Below are 22,692 nucleotides of genomic sequence, written 5' to 3'. Positions count from 1 at the left end.
TTATTTTGTTTCCTATCCACCTGCCTTTAATAACTACTCCCCCCCTTAACTGCCCATTCAAATGCACACTACAACTGAATCAAAGAAAGAGTGTTGAGGCATCTAGCTAGGAAAAGAGAATTTTAAAAGATAAAGCAAATAGAGAACAATACACAGCAATTCAAGAAAACCTTCCCTGCTACTCTGGTCCACATTGGTTTTGCCTTCTTTGTCTTCTGTAACATTTTAATCTGCCCTGCTGAATAAGTCCTGATTGTCTGCTCTATTGTATTTATGCCAGCTCAAAAGAGACAACAGTATATAATCAAATAAGGCAATGTTCATGGCTATGTTTTGTAAACTATCAAGTATTGTATAGTGTACTTAAATTTATTTTGTATGTTACTTCTGGTTCTCAATTTACGTCATAATTAGTTTAAAAATTCTCTCTTACCTGGCATTGTGCTGGACAAAAGGAGGGTCTATGTTATTGATTCACTTAATAATTAATCATTAATCATATTTTTAAAAAGTTATTCTCAAAAAGTTATTCTCATTGAAGAGCATTATGGCTCAATGCTAATATTCTTCAAGGATGACTCCATTAAAGCCAGACATACTTTCTGAGAGAAGCATTCAATTGGAAAGGCAAGAGTTCAGTTTCCCTTATTCCTAAATTCATGTTTCTTTTCCCCTTTGAATGAATTAGTTAGATCTTCCCATTGGAAAATGATGATTATTTCTACATTGCTACATAGGCTCTAGAGGTACCAAAAGACTTTAATAAAAAGAAAGCAATTTAAAAAATTGATTCCAGTGACTATTAATAATCCCTGAACAGTAATCTTCTTGAAGACAGAAACTCTCTGATATTATCTTTGAATTGTTTTTGGAACCTGGAAAACTATATTATAGAGGCAGGCTTAATTCAGGTATGTTGAATAAATGAAGAGAAGTCTGATAGTAGAGGAGTGCATCTGTGACCAGCAGACCTTGGCTATAACTATTTCTACCAAAAGAGAATTAACAGCATGAAAAGTATCTAGTTATCGAATGAGAAATTGCATGAAAATGTCTTTTAATTTAGAAGTCAGAGTCCTGGGCTAATAATCATGGAGCACAAATTTTTCTACAATAAAAGAACATTTCCTACGAAAATGACTTGTTAATCTTCATTCTGTGATGGAGGTTTTAATTTTACAATACCTGGGTTTGTTCTGATAAAGATATCCAGTTGGACTTGCTACCTTATTGATATGGTGTCTTAATAACGGAAGTGTGCCTAAATTAATTGGGAAAGATAAAGCATATAAAAATAGAAAAGGAAGAGATATCAATGATAACAGGAAAAATCTGTAACCCTGAGATAAAGGATTTCTTAATACTAAACTCTAAAATATACTTCAAAGGAAACACAATTTCATAGGGCAACACTCCATCCACTATCTTTCTAACTCCTTGGCAAAATCCAGCTCCTCTTCCTGCTCTGTAACTGTCTCCCAAGATTTTCTTCTCCTACCTCAATTTGCTCTATTCATCCCATTTCTCATTGAAGCCAGCCCTGGAGTTTGAGTGCAAGTCCATAATGGCAGCTACAGGCAGGAATGTTGTAACATATTTTTATGTCAAATCTAAGAACAGAAAATCTGAACCCATTCTTTCAAAATAACTGTTGTACCCAGTTTACTTATTTTCCTCTTTATTTAGTCATCTATTAGGGGAACTTGTTCTCATTCTTCTTCTTTTATTTGCTATAGCTAAATTCTCTCCAAAACATTTATTCTTTCAAACATGTGAGGGAAATTTGTAGGCATAAAGTCACATTTACAAGAGTTCCCCTCTGTGACAGCAGTAAAGCTAACCAAAGGAACCAAAAAAAAAAAAAAAAAAAAAAAAAAAAAGCAAGTAAAACCATCTGTGCTGACCTTTAGGAAGGTCTTAACCTCATAATACAAATCCAACAACTATCATCAAGATGCAAGTTCAGTCTGATTTATACAGGACACTAGTTTCTCAACACACTACTGTAAGTGTCACAAGTGAAAGAAATAAAAATGTTACAGAGACAAGCAAACACATGAACATGTTGGCCTTTAATAACATCCACTATCTACAGAGGTATACTCTCTAAACATGAATGGACTGCAGAAAAGAATAGAAATATTCTGTCTTCAGTCAATTCCTCAACTGCAGCTCAGCCAGAATCTGAGAAAGCTCTAAGCTAAGCAGCTTCTTACTTGGGAAGGCTATGATCTACAAGCAGGTCTACTGTGAAACAAACTTTAGGCAACAAATGACCAAATACTCAAGGACTAAAAATAGAAGCATGGACTGTCAGCCTGGTTGACTTTTCACCCAGGGATGGACATACTGAAGCAGGAGAACAAACCAATTCCCAGTAACACTGTCTGTACCAATCAGGCCCTTAATCAGGCTTGCTAGATATGGAGCCTGGACTTGTAACAAATTTTGACAGAAACAGCAAGAGAAATCTCTTTGACCACATTGCCTATGTTCCCACTTCCCTACTTTTGGTCCTCAGGAAAATGAATGAGAACATATGTCAGCAAACCTCCATCTTGTTTGTGAAGAGGAAGGTCTGAAGGGAGTCAAGAAGATGTCTCACACCCTATTTTAGGGAAAATAGCAGAACATGTAGATATGCCCCCAGTCAAAGGTAAGGAAGTTGCATGAGGGGACAGATCATATTGATTTTGTTCAACATTCTATGGCTAGCAACTCTGGCAGCACCTGGCATAAAGGGGGCTTCTTAAAGATTTGATAAACAAATTATTGTTGCAGAAGATAGGAGTATGGATTTTGAAGTTAGAGAGATGGTTAATAGGACTAATTCTGCAACTTCTTAGCTTTGTGCCCTTGGACAAATTATATAATGCTTTGTACCCTCATATGTACAATTCAGGTAATAGTAATATTTTGTTGTGGGAATTAAAAGACATAATATATTTAAGACATTCAGCACATGACTCTGCTGGTTATTCTCCCTCTGGTCCCCCACATTAGTTCTGCATTAATGTTATTTTCTCCTCTTATCTCTTCAGGCCTAGGAAGCAGTAAGAGTTCCCCATTGTTGCTGGTCTCTGGACTCCTCAACATCCTTTGTCGGTTTCCTTAATCCTGACCTCAGCTCTGTAAGGACTACTTAGGTGAATGTATCTTGAATCATATGAATTGGATATTGTTTTCTGGTAGGATTTTGAGTGATACAAGGCCTGGAAAGGAAGAATAATGAAAAAGGATTAGCTTTTGGTGGTGGTGTTGGTAGGAGTAGTTGTACTGGCAGTAGTCATAGCAGTAATAGTCAGAGTTGTACAGTAAGGACAGTGGCAACTGTTGTTTTTACTGTTATGAGCAGATCAAAATATAAAAGAAAATCTGCTAAAGCAAAAGAAAATATTCCTAAAATGAATATAGTATTCCCTAAGATGGGAGATAAGTTTAGACTATAATAATATTGCATTATCAAGAAAATTAAAAACGATGTGGAACTTTTTGATATAAAATGTTTTTAAAATTTGATATAAAATAATTAATCAACTAAATAAATACTGAGAAGAGAAATAGTGAAGAAAATTAATGCTGTTCCAAAACATAAGAATTAATTTTAAACCAGGACATATCTAGAAAATTGAATCAGTAACTGACTTGAGAACTTAATTTGAAAAATACCAAGAAAAATTGAAGATGACCCAAAGAGATGGAAAGATATACAGTGCTCTTGGGTTTGAAGAATCAATATTGTTCAAATGACCATACTACCCAAGGCAATCTACAGATTCAATTCAATCCCTATCAAATTACCAATTCCATTTTTCATAGATCTATAGAAAAAATTTTCAAAATTGGTGTGGAAACACAAAAGATCCTGAATAGCCAGAACAATCTTGAGAAAGAACAAAGGAGCTGGAGGAATACCTGACTTTAGACTGTACTACAAAGCTACAGTAATTAAAACAATATGGTAGTGGCACAAAAACACATAAATGAATGAAACAGGATAGAAAGCCCAGAATAAATCCACACACTTATGATTAATTAAACTACAACAAAGGAGGCAAGAATATACAATGGAGAAAAGGCAGCCTCTTCAATAAGTGGTGCTGGGAAAACTGGACAGCTACATGTAAAAGAATGAGTTTAGAACATTCTCTAATGCCATATACAAAAATAAACTCAAAATAGATTAAAGATCTAAATGTAAGGCCAGATACTATAAAACTCCTAGAGGAAAACATAGGCAGAATTCTCTCTGACATAAATCCCAGCAATATTTTTTTGGATCTGTCTCCTTGAGTAATGGAAATAAAAACAAAAATAAACAAATGGGACCTAATTAAACTTAAAAGCTTTTGCACAGCAAAGGAAACCATAAACAAAATGAAAAGACAACTCACAGAATGTGAGAAAATATTTACAAATGATGTGACTGACAAGGGATTAATTTCTAAAATATACAAAAAGCTCACATGGTTTAATATAAAAAAACAAACAATCCAATCAAAAAATGAGCAGAAGACGTAAATAGGCATTTCTCTAATGAAGACATATAGATGGTCAATAGGCACATGAAAAGATGCTCAACATTGCTAACTATTAGAGAAATACAAATCAAAACTACCATGAGGTATCACCTCACACTGGTCAGAATGGCCGTCAGTTAAAAAAGTCTACAAATAATAAATTCTGGAGAGGGGTGGAGAAAAGAGAGTCCTCTTACACAGTTGGTAGGAATGTAAATTGAGGCAGCCACTATCGAAAACAGTATGGAGGTTCCTTAAAAAACTGAAAATGGATTTACCATATGATCCTGCTATCACACTCCTGGGCATATATCTGAAGAAAACTCTAATTTGAAAAGATACATGCACCCCAATGTTCATACCAGCATTATTTACAATAGTCAAGACATGAAAGCAACCTAAATGTCCATCAACAGGTGAATGGATAAAGAAGATGTGGTATATGTATATAATGGAATATTACTCAGCCGTAAAAATGAATACATAATGCCATTTGCAGCAGCATGAATGGACTTAGAGATTATCATATTAAGTGAAGTAAATCAGAGAAAAATAAATATCATATGATATTACCTATACGTGGAATCTAAAAAAAATGATACAAAGGAACTTATTTACAAAACAGAAATAGACACACAGACAAAGAAAACAAACTTATAGTTACCAAAGGGGATATTGTTTCCTTTCTATTTCCTGTGCTGAGTCTCATTTGTGTGTGTGTTTATACCATTTGGTGTTGAATTTTTTTTGTTGTTGTTACTTGTAAACGACTTGATCCTTTGAAACTTAGCTTTTAAGGTTTGTTAAAGCAAGTCTGGACAGTCTTTAGTCTAGGGTTATTTGGCACCACCACTGAGGCAATGCTTTTATTAGGACTGACAAATGCTCTGTGTATTATGAAGCCTTTCCACTCCGGCTGGTGGGAGTACAAACTATGCTTGTCCTTGTGTACACGCTGGGGATTGTTCTGCTTATTCCTTTCTGGTGGTTCTTTCCTCAGTCTTGGATTGTTTCCTTATACACAGGTGCAGATCAATGCCGAGCCACTAACTTGAGGGAATCTTTCATCACATCTCCTACACTCTCTTTGTGTAGCTCTCTTCTTCCTGGTACTCTGCCCTGCAAATTCTATTTATCTTGGCTTTTCCTGAACTTCAATCTTTTCACCTCAGCAAGTCTTCCAGGTTCTGGGTTTGTCTTCCTTCTGATGATGTCTAAGCTGGAGCACTTTGCTCTAAGCTGGAGCACTCATAGATCCCAATTTGCTTGTTTTCCTTCTCTTACAAATCACTGTCCTGTGTTGTCTGTTGTTCAGTGTCTGAAAACTATTGTTTCATATATTTGTATGGTTTTTCTAGTTGTGCAATGTGGGAGAAAAATCCCCATTCCTGTCATTCCATCATACAGAAGCAGATGTCCACATGCTAAAATCAGATAAACCTGAATTTAAGGCAAAATGCTTTAAGGTGGAGGATTATCATTATATCACACAATCCATTCCACAAATTTTGACCGTCTACCATGTGCTAGCATTTTTCTGTAAATGAATAATTTTAAAAGAGAGTAAATATTTCTGCTCTCAAAAAGCTTCTAATGGAATGCAGAAATATAGTAATAAATAAACACCTCAAAATAAAATGATCAGTTGTGGGTGCTATACAGAGAAGGGTGATATGTCAAAAAGTGCTTATCTGATCAGAGATTTCTGAGACACTGCTATTCAGCTAAGATGTGAATATAGGAAGGAAACTGATGCGCACAAAACTGGGAGAGGAGCATTCCAGGAAGTGGAAATCACTAACACAGACACTATAATATGTGAATAAGCTTGACCTGCTTGAGAAGGAAGGAGATGGCCAGTGTGTTTGGAGGGTGGTGGGGAAAGGCAAGGATAAAGAGACACTGATAGATAGGCTCAAGCCAAATCTACATACTTTGTGAGCAGAGTTAAAGTGTGGATTTGGGGCTTCCTAGGTGGTGCAGTGGTTGAGAATCCGCCTGCCAATGCAGAGGTCACGGGTTCGATCCCAGCTCCAGGAAGATCCCACATGCCACGGAGCAACTAAGCCCGTGTGCCAAAAAAAAAAAAAAAAAATAAAATAAAGTGTGGATTTATTCTCAGTGGGTTGGGATACAAATCTGTTAGGAGGGTTTAAGCAAAGGATCTCATTCCTTTAAGCAAGGGAGTTCATTCTAACTTTATGTGAGAACCAAGAATGGAATCAGGAGATCACTTGAGAGTTGATTTCAGTAATCAAGGCAAGATATAACTGGCTTGGACTAGGATTGTTAGTGGAGAGAGTGCAAATTGAATGGATTTAAAATTTGTGTAGACAATGGAATATTACTCAGTCACAAAAAATGATAAAATAATTCCATTTGCAGCATCATGGATGGATCTAGAGATTATCATACTAAATGAAGTAAATCAGGGAAAGACAAATATCATATGATATCACTTATATGTGGAATCTAAAAAAAATGATACAAATGAACTTATTTACAAAGCAGAAATAGACCCACAGACATTGAAAACAAACTTATGGTTACCAAAAGGGAAAGCAGCAGTGAGGGATAAATTAGGAGTTTGGGATTAACACACACACATTGCTATATTTAAAATAGGTAGCCAACAAGGACTTACTATATAGCACAGGGAAATATACTCAATATCTTATAATAACCTATAATGGAAAAGAATCTAAAAAAGAATATATATATATATCTGAATCAGTTTGCTGTATACCTGAAACTAACACTTTGTAAATCAACTATATTTCAATAAAAATTTTTTAAAAAATTGTGTAGAGGTACACTCAACAAGACTTACTGTTGGATTTGATAAGGAAACTTTTGATTTTTGGTTTAATTGGGTTTGCGGGCTTACCATTTATTAGGAGAGAGAAGAATAGAAGACAATCTAATTGGAGTATACAAAATTAAAAATTAATAACAAAATATTATGAGAAACTAAGAGACACCAAAAGAACTTTAATACACTTATCTCAATTTTTCACAGATGAAGAAATACCACTATACTCTATACAACTATATTTATTTTGGGGTGGGGGGATTTTATTTTATTTTGTTTTATTTTATTTTATTTTATTTTTAGTGGGGTAGAGTTGTTTTACAATGTTGTGTTAGTTTCTACTATACAGAGAACTGAAGTAGAGTTTCCTGTGCTATACTGTATACTACTTTAAAAGAGAATGTACCTTCTTTTCAAAAGGCTCAGGAGACATTTACATAAATTATCTATATATTAGGCATGAAAGAAAAAATCCTGCCATATGGAAATAGTAGAGATCAGACTTTTAAAATCATAGTATGATAAAATTAGAAATAAATTAGCAAATTAGAATAAAATTAAAATGAATACCAAATATGTGGAATTTTGAGAGTATTTTCTATTCTTTTTTTCCTTTAAGAACTTTTACTGAGATACAATTGACATACAATAAACTGCATATATTTAAAGTGTACAATTTGATTTTTTTTTATTAGTAATGTATATATGGCAATCCCAATCTCCCAATTCATTCCCCCCCCAACCCTCCCCACTTGCCCCACTTGGTGTCCATATGTTTGTTCTCTACATCTGTGTCTCTATTTCCGCACTGCAAACTGGTTTATTTGTATCATTTTTTTATATTCTGCATATATGTGTTAATATACAATATTTTTCTCTTTCTGACTCACTTTACTCTGTATGACAGTCTCTAGGTCCATCCATGTCTTGAAAGTATTTTCTAAATAATAATTCTTGGGTCAAATAATTCTAAGTAATTCTTGGGTCAAAAAGGATTGCAAAACCACAGCGTAAAAAATTGTTAAATATTGTATGTATATTTGTATACATTACATGTATTATATGTATACAAATTACATATACATTATATGTATAAGTACATATACATATAATGAATGAATATGTACGAATGAATGAATACATATAATGAATCCAAAGATGTACTCAGGAAAACCCATAGCCTTACAATTTTTCATTACTAAATAAGAAAAAATAAATCAAATACTCAACCCAAAAAATAAAAATGATCAATGAAATAGTTAGAAGAAAAACATCATAAGGGAGAAACAAATACCAAAAAAAGAAAGAGGACTAAAAATGATAAAATGATAAATTCAAGAGTAATTTATTGGAAATGCCAATAAATACATAAATCATGAGCTAAAACAAAAATGAGAAAACAAAGCTATACCACATTAGAAAAGATCTAAAACATGAAAACAATACACTTTACATAACATTATAATAAGTGAGAAAATCTGGTCTAAACATACAGATTTTTAGGAAAATATAAATTATGACAGTTGTAAAGCATAAAAGGAAGAAAAGGAGAAAGTTATAAAATAATAATACTTTAACTTTTGTCCTTTAATTCCTTTCAAAACTTCAAGCTAAAAAAGAATGATACAGGGCTTCCCTGGTGGTGCAGTGGTTAAGAATCCGCCTGCCAATGCAGGGGACATGGGGTCAAGCCCTGGTCCCTGAGGATCCCACATGCTTTGGAGCAGCTAAGCCTGTGCGCCACAACTACTGAGCCTGGGCTCTAGAGCCCGTGAGCCACAACTACTGTGCCCACCTGCCGCAACTACTAAAGCCTGCGTGAGCAGAGCACGTGCTCCCCAACAAGAGAAGCCACCGCGCTGAGAAAAATGCAACGCAGGGAAGACTAGCTCCTGCTCGCCTGTGAGCAGCAACGAAGACCCAATACGGCCAAAAATAAAAAAAAAATAAAATAAAGCTTAAGAAAAATGATACAAATGAATTTATTTACAAAACAGAAACAGACTCACAGACATAGGAAACAAATTTATGGTTACCAAAGGAGAAAGGTGGGGGGAGGAATAAATTAGGAGTTTGGGAATAACATATAGACACTACTATATATAAAACAGATAATTAACAAGGACCTACTGTATAGCACAGGGAACCCTACTCAATATTCTGTATTAACCCATATGGGAAAAGAATCTGTAAAAGAATAGATATATGTGTGTATATCTGAATCACTTTGCTGTACACATGAAATATAATATTGTAAATCAACTATATTCCAATATAAAATAAAAATTTAAAAAAAAAGACATTTTGAAGATAGCCAGGGAAATTTGAAAAATGGCCGGGATATTAGATGGTAATAAATTATTGTTAATTTTGCTAGGTATCACAATATCAATACTTTCTATATAAGAAAATGCCTTTTTTTAAAAAAGGAATACATCTTGAAATATTTAAGAATGAAATGTCATAATGCCTAGGTTTCGCTTCAAAACAAACATGGTAAATATGGCAGAATGTTATTAACATTAAAAATCTAAGTGCTGAGAAAAAAAAATTCAAGCCACAAATAACTTCTAAGTGATTTAAACTGTTTCAGAGTATAAAGAAAGAATGCAATCTCCATGTTTTAAACGAAGTTAGCAAAACTCAGAAACAATATTTATCAATCAAAACAAAGGCAAAATTTCAATCCAACCCTACTTATAAACATTCATGTAAGTATCCTAAATAAAATGTTAGCGATTGGAATCCAGGAAAACATGGAAAGCCTTATAAATCCATGACCAACACAGATGCATTCCAAGAATGCTAGCTGATTCATTATTAGAAAATCTATTGTTCTAAATGACCATTATTATAATGAGCAAAGGAGGAAATATTATTGTTCCCATAGATTTCCCAAGAAGTATTTGGTAAAACTCACTATTCATTTCTGATTTTTTAATAAAAGGATTATATGTCCTGTACTTAACACATGCACACGCACACATATATGCACACACATACTCATGGTGCATATTCTATACATAAAACTAAAAAATCTGTGTTGGGCTGTAAAATAGTCAGTGGGAAGTTGTTGTATAACAAAGGGAGTCCAACTCGAGGATGGAAGATGCCTTAGAGGACTGGGGTGGGGAGGGTGGGGGGGACTCGAGGGGGAGGGAGTCAAGGAAGGGAGGGAATATGGGGATATGTGTATAAAAACAGATGATTGAACCTGGTGTACCCCCCAAAAAAAAAAATCCTTAAAAGTACATGAAATGTAAAAGTCATCATAAAAGCTCTGAGACACTGTATAAAAGAAACTTGTTTAAATTAGTTAACAGATAAAACTACCAAATCTGAGACATTTTTTCTCAGCTCACCTATTATCATGGCCTGGAAGACTTTCTTCTCTCACTATCAGTTTTGAACTTCTGGACTAAAAAATTCCATTCAAATCAAGAACATGTTTGTCATTCTAGCCATTGCAATTAGATAATAGAATAAAATACAACACCTTGCTATTAAAGAGATGAAATTATTATTTTGTATAGGTAATATAATGATCTGGGTGGAATTTTCAAGAAAACATTGAAAAATATAAGGTAAATTAAGAGTTTATAAAGCTGGCCAATAACAAAGTTAACATGCAAAAATATAGGTTTTTAATAAACAATAATTAATTAGAAAATATAATACAAGGATATAATTTACAATATTAATAATCCAAAATATTATATTATCTAAATAATAATAGAAATATGTAGAGCTAGTATGAGGAAAACTCTAAAATTACCAAAGACCATAAAATACTTAAATAAATAAAAGGACTACTCTTAGTCTTACAGCTAATGCTAAATATTGTTAAAATGTCAATTCTTCCTAAGAGAATTTATAATTGTATTAAGTCCTAATTAAAACACCAACTGGATTTTTTCTTAATTTGATGAAAATGATTCTAAATTTTAACTGGAAGTATAAATGTGGGAAAACATTTAGGGAATTCTGAAGAAAAAGAGAAGAGGCATATGCTTTCATATAGAAAAATATATTACAAAATAGCATTTACAAAAATAACTGTATAGTGTAGAAACAGACTAACATTAATGGAAATGACCAGAGAAACCATGAAATAAACTCACTTGTGGGAGAATTTAATGTGATAAATATGACATCTAAAGTGTTGTGGAAGAGGAAAGATTCATTATGCAAAAAAACAATGATATGAAAACTGAGTAGTCACTTAGAAAAATAAAAAATCCAAAACAAATTTTAGGTTCACCAAATGTTTGAGGAAAATTAAATCCTAAAATTATTATAATAATGTACAAGTCAAAATTTGTACAATATCTTGTTGAGGAAGTTCTTTCTAAGCTTCCAAGCACATTGTACCCTGCCCGCCCCCGCCAAAAAAAAGGAAAAAGAGAGAGAAGAAAAAGAAAGGATAAATAGATCTTGGCCAAATAAGAATGGATAACTTTTGACCTGCAGAAATACAATAAGTGAGTTTGAAGATAACCTCAGGAACTAGGAAAAATATTTGTAACACATATGACATACAGAGAGTTAATTTCTCTAATTTTAATAAATAGATTAAAAATAAATTAAAAATATACCCGCCATGATAGGAACAAGGGTAAAAGAGTTGAAAGGCATTTCAGAAAGGAAAAGTATAAATGTCCAATGAACATTTGAAAGCGTATTCTGTCTCAAAGAAAGAAACTATCAGTGAGTATTTTGAAGAATGAAACATATGACAAAACAATATTTATAAGGTTTTGGAAACCTAGGGACACTCAGTTAAAATATACATTTGAGCAACTTTTCTAACAGCATTTGAAATATTTATGAAAATGTAAAACACATCTTTTTTAGTATAGTGATTCAACTTCTAGGGATAAAACCAAGAACATAATACTGCAAGTACCTCAACACTCAAATGAGGAGTATATGTTTTATTTTGGTGTGCTCTGTCAGTTTTAACATTAGTGTTCTGATATTTTCAATCAATGAATTCAGATTCTCTTCTTTCTTTATGTTCTGATACATTTTAATAAAAAGTAGAAAGAACTGAAATGTTTATCAAGAGAAGCAAATGAAAGCCACACTATCATTAAAATTGATGATATAAATCTTTATTGGCATTGAATTAAAAAATGCAGGTTAGAAAAACATCTCTAGTGATACAACTACAAATTTTAGATTTGTAAAAATTCTCTTTTAAACCTTTGAATTCCCTATTCCGGTCTCTGGGGAATAGCAGGAACTCAATAAATGTCAAACAATTAATTAAGTAATTAATTCTATAAATTAGGCTACAGGTTCAAAGATTTTTTATTAAGCTTAATGTTAAAATGAAATTATTGTAGCTCACATGTATAAACAAAAAATTCCATTGAAAATTAGAGTGAAATTGGATTTGTCTCCTTTCCTGCTTTAATACTGAGGAGACTATCATTAATCATCTCATTGAATTTAATTGAAATAATGTAAATGAAAGTACTTTGTAAACTGTTATGGCATACACAAATAAGGTATTGTCACTAGCCATCTGTTCTATCATATGATGGTATAGTTTAGATTACGCAAATAAAATTTTACTGTAAAAAAAAGAAAAACAGCACATACAGTATATTTACATAAAACTGCATAAACGCCTTTATGTGTGAGTGTGTACATATCCATGAAAAAAAAAATGTCAGGAACCATGTTCATCTAATGGTTTGCAGGTTTTTGCCCTGAACTTTGGAATTTGGAGTGATTTTATTTATTTTTACAAATACTCTGTACTACTTTTATGTTTAGCAAAATAGTGAAGTATTTAAATTTAGGGACAAACGTAGGTCTATATAACTTCATTTTTAAGTGGAACAGACAGAAAATAATTGTGGAAAAGGCCTTTACATTTAGGAATTAGGTCACCAGTGTCTAGGATAATTTCAGAAGACTGGAGAGAAGCCAGACTATAGGAGTTTAAGAAACGAATTAATAATAGAGGAGGTAGAAGAGATAAATTTGGAAATTGTTGGACTATTTTCGCTTTCCTCCTATTCCAGTAAGTCCTTTGTTTTGCTCCAGTTTTCTCATCTTTTTTCTGCATTGTGTGCATTTGAATGTTAATCTCCTCTTCCCCCTTGATGGCACTTTGTTGTGTGATGTTCAGCTCCCTATTTCCTTGCTCACATTGCGCTAAGTGATCTATACCACTCCCTCACGAGGAGGACTGCAGGCACAGGAAACGTTTCTTATGTAGGTTAAAAATGTACAAACAGAGTCTTAGAGAGAAATATGCATTGGAGCATGAAGTATATTCATTTAAATGCTACTTTGCTGCCCTTTTCAAAGCTGACTTTCAAAAAACATTTTGTGTATCCTTACTATGTTTCTTCTGTCTAATTCCTAGTCATTTTCTGTTTTCTCTATGACTTGCAGTCTTTCATCCATCTTTTACACTTACCTCAGTCATTTTCATTCTATCATTGCTTCCTTTTTTTGTGTGTGTCTACATAACATAATATGACTGAAGCCTTAGAGTTGTTTTTTCCGAGTGAAAGGGTATTAGGTAGAATACAGTAATTAATTTTTATTGTAGTAAATATAGTACATCAATAAACAACAGCAACAACAAAGGAAGGATGAACTAAAGAAAGAAGATTACATAGAGTTGATACCACCTCATAAACAAAAGGTATATGCTGGAATCTAGCCTATAATGGATGAACTTTGTTTATACTTTCATCCTTTTTTAACAATACTGATGTAAGAATTACCATTTTACATGGGGGAAGGAGAGGGGAGGAGAGGGAAAGGGGGATGTGTTTGCATTATACAGTAGTAATTTGTTCTTATTTATTGTAAATCCTAGTACACTGTTTCCTCCCTTATTTCCTCCAAGTCCTGTTGCTTCTCTCCCTCCAGGTGATGCACTTGGTTCCATCTCCACGATCTCTACTCACTGGGTCTACAACAGAAGCCTACCAACAGCCCTCCTCATCTTTAATCTGGATCCCCTCTGAAATCAACTCTGTATGCAGCAGTCAGAGAAATCTTTTAAAATATTGATATAATCATAGTAATCCTCAGCTTAAAATCCTTAGGTTTCTCCCAATATTACTTAGGAGAAATGTTAAATTTAAATTACTAAAATTGTTTGCATGGCCTATGAGGTCCTGTATGACCTGGCCTGTGTCAGTTTCCATGTCTTCCTCTCAACACTATACCTCTTACTCACTGACCTCCACACCTTCTTTTTAGCTCTAGATGGACCAAGTGCTTCCTACCTCAGGGCCCAGCTGTATGCTGATCTCTCTACCTGTGATTCTCTTCTTCCCATTCCTCACCTGGCCAAACACTCCCACTTCAAGTCTTTCTTGTTTCCTTCAGAAGGCCTTCTCTTGCACCTGCAGCAGATACTTTAGTTCTCTTGGTCACTGCCTCTTCTAACTTCCTTTGGTGTGGCCTCTTGAACAGAGAAACTGAAAAGTTCAAAACTGCCCTACTCATACTTCCTTGCTGCCTGAATTCTAAACGTGATTTATGTTTACCAAATAGAAACTCCCATGGAAGCCTTGAATTCAAAACTGAGTTAACTGAAAAGTAGGGTATGAGGCATCCATTTTTATGGTTCAGGTCTTAGCAGAGGGGATATGGTTCTAGGGTAAGTAGCAAGAATATCAGTCCTCTAATTGTGGACCCTTTCATGGTCCAGTGCTGTGGTGTGGCTTTGGGGACCATTCATAGCAGCTCATTCTAGGGTCTGTGGTTTCACCACTCATTCAGAAAGCCATTTAATACACTGCAACAGATACCCTTCTGTTTAAACTGCATAACATAGATTCTGCTATCTGCAGCTGAACCTTGACTGGCACATGGTCTCTCCTCAGTGTAAATCAGGCCCCTCTGTTAGTCTTTTATTACACTTGACATTTCTTTCAGAGTACCTGTTATAATTTGTAATTTACATATTTACTTATTTGTCTCAGTTGCTAGATTCTCAGCTTCACGAGAATATGGTTAGTATTTAACACATAATGGTTGAAGAAATTAGTAAAAAAGCAAAATATATTAAGATTATTTTTTATTTACTGACTGATTACCTGCTTTTCTTGGGTCCCAGAACTGTAGATATATTAGTCATTTGGATGTAACTACTGTTAGTAACCGTCCTTATTGGTTCTGCATCCATCCAAAATAATCTTACATTGTTCCACCTTAGCAACACAGACTACACTAGCAGTTCCTTCTGGAATCTAATCTAGTTACAATGACTAGGGTTAAACTAAATTTCCCTAACATCTGCTATTGAAGATAAAAGAATATATGTTGCAGTGAAAGTGTGTAAATAGTTGAACACAAGAAATCTGGTATGAGATTTTGATAATTCGATCAATGTGTCCCTGCTACACAAAGTCTTCTCTGGGTTTTCTGATACCTAACTAGAAGAATGAAAAAAGGCTAGTGACAGGAAAGAGCAGAATTATTATTGAAGTATGTGTTTTCCTCAGTTGTATCACATGCTTTTCAAATTAGACAAATTAGGACAGATGTTTTATGTTAAAGGATGAAACATATTTAGATTTAGAAAATCATCCATTGTGTTCCAGCCCATATGAAGAATATCAGTGGATAGATGCTGCAAAATAGATGAAACGAAAGGAAATAAGGCAGCTAAATCATGGGAAGAATGAGCTAGTAAGCTCAGAAGTCTTACCTTTTATGATTGGCATTTACAAGTGTTCTCATATGCAGATCTAACTCATCTTTTGGTGACCCTTGAAGACAGCAAATCTGCTTTTCTTCCTAGATTCCTTATATCAAGGAATGAAATTATCAAACCCAGAAACCTAGACATCAGCCTTGATTCTTCCCTCTTCTTCATGGATTCATCTTCTTCATCCAATTTGTTGATAACCACAATTCTTAAAATTTCCCTTTTCTTAATCTTTTTTTTTTTTTTGCTCTACTTTTTTCAGTATTATTAAAACAGTCTCCTAATTGGTTTTCCATCACTTCAATTTAGACTGATATGCCTAAAACCCAAATATTATCATGTTACTCCCCTGCTTAAAATCCTTTAATGGCCTCCCTTTTTAATCAGCCCAGATACTTTACGATCCCTTCTCATGCCTTACCACTCCCCCACCCATGCACTCTTTGCACTCTCTTCATTGAAATACTTTAAATTCCCAGAATGCACTAGGTCATCTCCCTACTCCCCATCCCGCAGGTTCCTGCACACACTACTCTACATCCCTGATACCCCATTCCCATACTCTTCACTTGGCTAACTCCAACTCATCTTACAGAGTTCAGTTTAGACATCACTTCTGCGAAATATTCCCCAAACTTTAGTGCCTGGGTTACATTTGAGCCTCATGGTTCCCTAAAAATTTCTATCCTTAATTTATCTTCCTCCTAAATTTGCCTCTTTACATACGTGTCTGTATCCATTAGGATTGTTTGGCTTAATAATAAAAAAATAATAATAATAGTGACAAACAAGTTGGAGGCTTATTTTTTTATCTTATATAAAGAAAATTCAGAAAGCAGTCCTAAGCTTGTGTGATAACTTCAAGGGCATCAGGTTTCTGGGAACCTTCAATATTTCTGAACTGATACACTTAGCACACAGTTTCCATCCCTAAGGTTGCCACATATCCAAGAGAACTCTGAGAAAGCAATAGATAAAAAGTATATTCAAGCTGTTTAGTTTCCTTCTAAGGTGCTTCCCTGGAAGTCTCATCCAAGACCTTAGCTCACCTTTTTGTTGGCTACCCCTAGCTAGAGGAGTGGCAGGGAAATATTATCTTTTAATTGGGCACATTGCTGCTTTCCTTTACATTGTGATTCTGCTAGAAAGGAAGAAAGGAAGGAGGGATATTGAGAAGACACCCATCAGTCACTGCTACCCTGGGTTATCTACTCTTTAAGGACAGAGACTGTCTCCTTGTATCATCTCCAGGCCTGAGCACCACACCACACACTGAACAGATGTTCAATAAGTATTTGCTGAGATAAATATATAAACAGTTTAAAGATAAACAAGGTAACACTGGGCATACTAATAGACTAGATTGTGGTTCCTCATATATGAAACAGACAGTCTCCAAAATTTGTTTTTTTTTTTTGAAGCTGTGTAATTTTTTTTTATTTTCTAAATAAAATGTTATGTAGAACCCAGCATGAAGCAATAGAAGTGGAATGTTCAGGTTGGGGACAAGCAGCCTGCATCCTTACTTGACCTACCCTTGTAAATTCCCTGTGAGGAGCCCTGGGATATCTCCTTGGAACTCAAAGCCTTCACAAATCACAATTTGAAAACAATTGGACTTATGATCCCACCAGCACAGGAATCTCTGAACCTAACAATAGAATGGAAGTTTTATCACATCATCAGGAAATAATCAATCCAATTGGTCATCAATAAAAATGAAGCCAACTTCACTAAAAACTGAGCTACCATATGATCCAGCAACCCCACTCCTGGGCACATATATGGAGAAAAACATGGTTTTAAAGGATACATGCACCCCAGTGCTCATAGCAGCACTGTGTACAATAGTCAAGACATGGAAGCAACCTAAACGTCCATCAACAGATGAATGGATAAAGAAGATGTGGCACATACATACAATGGAATATGACTCAGCCATAAAAAAGAATGAACTAATGCCATCTGTAGCAACATGGACGGACCTGGAGATTATCATACTAAGTGAAGTAAGTCAGACAGAAAAAGACAAATATATGATATAGCTTATATATGGAATCTAAAAAAAATGACACAAATGAACTTATTTACAAAACAGAGACAGACTCACAGACAGAGAATGAACTTATGGTTACCGGGGGAAGGGTGGGGAGGGGTGTGATAGACTGGGAGTTTGGGATTGACATATACACACTGCTATAGTTAAAACAGATAACCAACAAGGACCTACTGTAGAAAAAAAAATACTGAGCCAACTTCTTATGTCCCTGACAGTGACGTCATCCATTCTTGGAACACAGAAAGGCTGTGTCAAAGTGTTGAAGTAAGGAAGGCTGGCATTGTAAGAGCAAACACAGAACAGAAATTGGTGGTCTATGTGGAATATTGACAAGCAAACGTATGATTCTCTTTAATTTCAATTTTGCCTGTCCTTCAAGGTGTAGCTCATACCCTAGTTCATCCATAAAGTATTCACTGATATCTCCTGACTGCCCACTTCTAAACTAGATGTAGGAATAGAGTGGGACATGCCCACTAACTGCAGATCATCTGGTCAAGAGGAGATACAGTATATAGCATTGAGGAGTGAAGCTGGAATGAAGAAAATCAAGCACACAGTGGATCCCAGTTATTCTTCAGATAATCATACAGCTAAAAATTAAGTATTAGGCAAAAAAGATAAACTGAAATACCAGCACAGAGCTAACAGACTTAGAAGAAAAGGTAAAAGAGAACACAGAGTAGCTAGAATGTAGGGACGTTTTATGGGACACCTGTGATCACCACTGTAATAGCTACAATTTATTGTAACTCTAATATGTGCTAGTGCTTTTATATGAATTTTATATATGTTATTCTTAATCCTCATAGCAACTTTGAAAGAATGCAATTATTATCCCATTTTAACAATACAGAAACCGTGGCTTAAAAAAGAGAAATAAATTCCTCACATTTTGGAGAGAAAGAAGAGACTACAAAATTGTAGTTCAGGATGTCTTATTCCAAGGCTACCTCATGTTCTTTACAACACCAAGATGATGCTGTGATTGCTGAATTATAGTGCTCTCAGGCAAGATCCTTCTCCTGGTCAATTTGGCTAATGGCTCTTCAGAGATGTGCTAAATACTGCTCCTGTAAATAGCATATTTAGGGTGAGGACTGCAAAGCTTGGTATTTAATGGTAATTATTTCTATTTACTCTCACCCTATGAATTCAGAAGTCTGCACAAACACTGACTCATAAGCGGTGAGGAAATGGGTGGTAAACAATATTGACATTTATTATTTTCATAGTTCAGTCTACCTCCTTTTTTTTTTATCATCTTCAAAATACTATCATATTCCCATTGGAAGGACTTCCTTTCATTGCTCAGAAAGGGCCTTGTCTCAGTGCACAAGTACTTTCTATTGGGGATAGAATTATGAATTTAAATCATAGTTAATCAAGGAAAAAAGATTCTAGAGTAGTCCTCTGTTCCACACGGCCCCACTCCCCATATAGTTACTTTTTTCTCATCTTACATTTTCCGGTTTCCTCACTGCCTAGGTTTCCACCCCCATCCATCACTGGAAACCAGGCTGAAATCAGCAGTGACTAAATTACTGGACCATCTCATCTCCATCTAATTCATTGGTTGCTGATTGAATGAAAGGCCAATTTCTCCCTTTTAGACTATTTCTGTTAAGTTCAGCAATGAATCAAGCATCATCAAACAAATGGCCACCAGATCTGCTTAACAAAGAGACTAAGTTACCAAAGCAGAAGCACTTGTGCTTTTTCCTGGAGAAGCTGGTAGAAAGTTGCCCAAACCTTTCCACAGCTGTGCAGAACTGTTCCTGGAGTGGTCCAAAGCTTTAGTTCATCATACTCTCTAAAATATTCTTCTAGTTTGACCTTCCTCCCAGAGGTGGAATGCCTTGGGCTCCTTCCCACCAGCATCTCTTTCTTTTTTTCAGCTGAGCACCTTTCCCAGCCTTCTGGACTCCAAGGCTTCAAAGAGCAAGAAGGCATGTGAAATAAGAAAAAAACTATCTTAAGACTTTATAATTAAGTAATTAGATCAATTAATTGTGTGATTTAAACTGAATAATTTACTTTCACCTGAATCATCCAAATCTTTAAAATTCAATGTATTGTTTTTTTGGTTTTTTCTTTTCTTTTCTTTTGTAACTTCAATCATACAAACCATTGGCTCAGGTTATTTTGGGCGAGTAAAAATTGCCAAAATTTTTAAATAATTTTTTATTTAATAATTTAAATAATCGATAATTTGATTTTGAAATCCTATGCTAAGTGAATTTCAAGTACCTCCTAGAACAAGAAAAATAAAGAGCTCATTGTGAGTTTTGAATAGTTCAGCCAGTCCTCACTGGATTGTGTTAGCACTTTTTGTGCATATGATAAGGTAATATTCTTCCATGCCTGTAATGATTCATGTTTTTAAAAAATGATTGTTTCTATGGTGATCCTTACCCTCTTAGCATGGTGGTGGGCACATCCATGGCACTCAGTAAAAATGTACTTTGAAATCAATTTCAAAATATATGATATTCTAGTGGGTGGATTAAACTTCTCTTACCTCTTATACTAGTAATAATAATATATTCTGATGGAACACTAACCAGTAGAACTTTGTTTTGTGATGGCCTTTCTTAAATATAAGCCAATAATGGGCTATTTTAAAAGCCTCAAACACTTATATTAATTGCATCTGTTTCTTAATTGCCCTGAAAATCCCTCTCAGTCTGGGTGTTGTAAGTGGGGCTTCCCTAAAAATAAGCAAGAGTTCAAAACTGGCCACAAAGAAGTCAAAGCAGAATAAATTTAAAATGTGGCTCCCTGCCATCTTGCAATGTTCTTACAGTAAAGGGGAAGTACTGTGCCCCCTCCCTCAACTACTTCTTGGCTGCTGGCTTTTCTTGGGAATATATTCCCAGAGAAATCCTAAGAACAGTTGTTTCCTTGAAAGGATGTGTGCTTTTGTTGGTGAATGTTGACTTAGGAAGAAGATGAAAGAAATGAGGACGACTAGAAAGGCCCTGCAGTTAGTAGGGAAAAGGAGCCTGGAGAAATTCATGTTTGTGAGTCCCTACTTTGGCTAAGTGCTAACACGTAACATAACTTTTACTCTGTTAGGTGATATTATTGCACATTTTATAGATGAGGATATCACTGAAAGGCTACTTAAATTGCTTAAATTCACTTTTTTTTTTTTTTTAGCAAAAAAGGTAGAACTTGAAGTTAATAGATTAAAACAGAACCATAAGTCTGTTGAGGATGCGCACCTGTGCTGCTCCTCTTCATCACCCAACAAGGCAGATCAACCTGTGTTGGATTTCAATGGGGCAGGCAAAAGCCATACACTCTGGCTTCATCCCCCTTAACTGATGTCTTGTTAAGAAAAGATGATATCTTTAGTACCATAAGCAGAGAGGTAATCATTCATCAGTGTCACTTGTGAAATGAAAAGTAATTATTATCTGGACATCAAATTGGGTTTTTTTGGCACTGAGCCCCAAAGGGTTCGTGTTTTTTGGTAACCTTGCCCTCATTTCCCTACTCTGAGCCCATGTGCTTTTCAGTGGTTGACTACATTTTCAGATGCAGAAGTGGGCTCAGATCTAAACACGTCAGCATGCTCCATTTTGGCCATAGTAATGGGTTCACTATGGTCATGTATGCAAATAAGCTGATGAATCATGAGCTAATATTTGGGCTTCTGGGAAAGAGAAGCTTTCTCTATGTATTTCCTGCAGACTTGATAGCATGAGAGTGTGAGGTCTGAAGCTGCAGTTATTTTGTGATGATCAAGATGCGTCTAAAGCCAGCAGTGCCTAACACCTGGCGTATGAGACAGAGGAATGGAGCCAACCCTCATGAGCACAACAGAGAGAGGAAGTCTGATGGTTATGTGCTTCTGAATCAAGCTATACCTGAAAATATCGTTACTAAAAGACTGCAATTATGAGACAATTTTTGTTTATTTGTTTATGGCAAGTGAAGTTGTTTTCTATTGTTTCCAAGTCAACAAATCCTGATATTTTAATTTTACTCAGAGCACTGACCATAAAAGAAATAACTGGTAAACTAGCCTACACTAAAATTAAGAACTTCCATATGTGAAAAAGTCATCTTAAATTGAAAAAAATCTCAAACAGCAAAAAGCCTCAAACATAAAACTAAAGGATTAGTATCCAGACTATATAAAGAATTCTTACAAATCAAAAGGTAATAAGAAATCAGTACATTTATTTTTGGAAAAAGTTGCATTATTTACACAAAATTTTTAAAAAGAGCGCAAAAAGTACAGAAAGAAGTTTAATGAAAAATGAAGGTCTCCTTTTATCACCTTATCTCTAGTCCCATTCCCCTATGAGAGATTACATTTTTAACTTTTTCTTTTTTTATTATCTTAGTGGCTATACCAAAATATATACTAAAATATACAGTTTATATTATTAAAACTGTGTCATGGTGTGGGTATGCAAATGAGGCAGGACCACCCAGCCTGGCTTTTCCATACACAGTACATAGCTCATAGCCCATTCCTTCTCTAAACCTGTTTACTTAGAGATTGCAGGCTTTCCCATCAGCTGCAGGAATCCTAAGTGCCCTGAGAGCAGCCTTTCTCTTCTCAATTCAGTCTTCAACCTTTTGCATGTGATTTCCA

Source organism: Hippopotamus amphibius, chromosome 6, assembly GCF_030028045.1.
Source record: "Hippopotamus amphibius kiboko isolate mHipAmp2 chromosome 6, mHipAmp2.hap2, whole genome shotgun sequence".
NCBI lineage: Eukaryota > Metazoa > Chordata > Mammalia > Artiodactyla > Hippopotamidae > Hippopotamus > Hippopotamus amphibius.
This window is presented reverse-complemented; position numbering follows the sequence as displayed.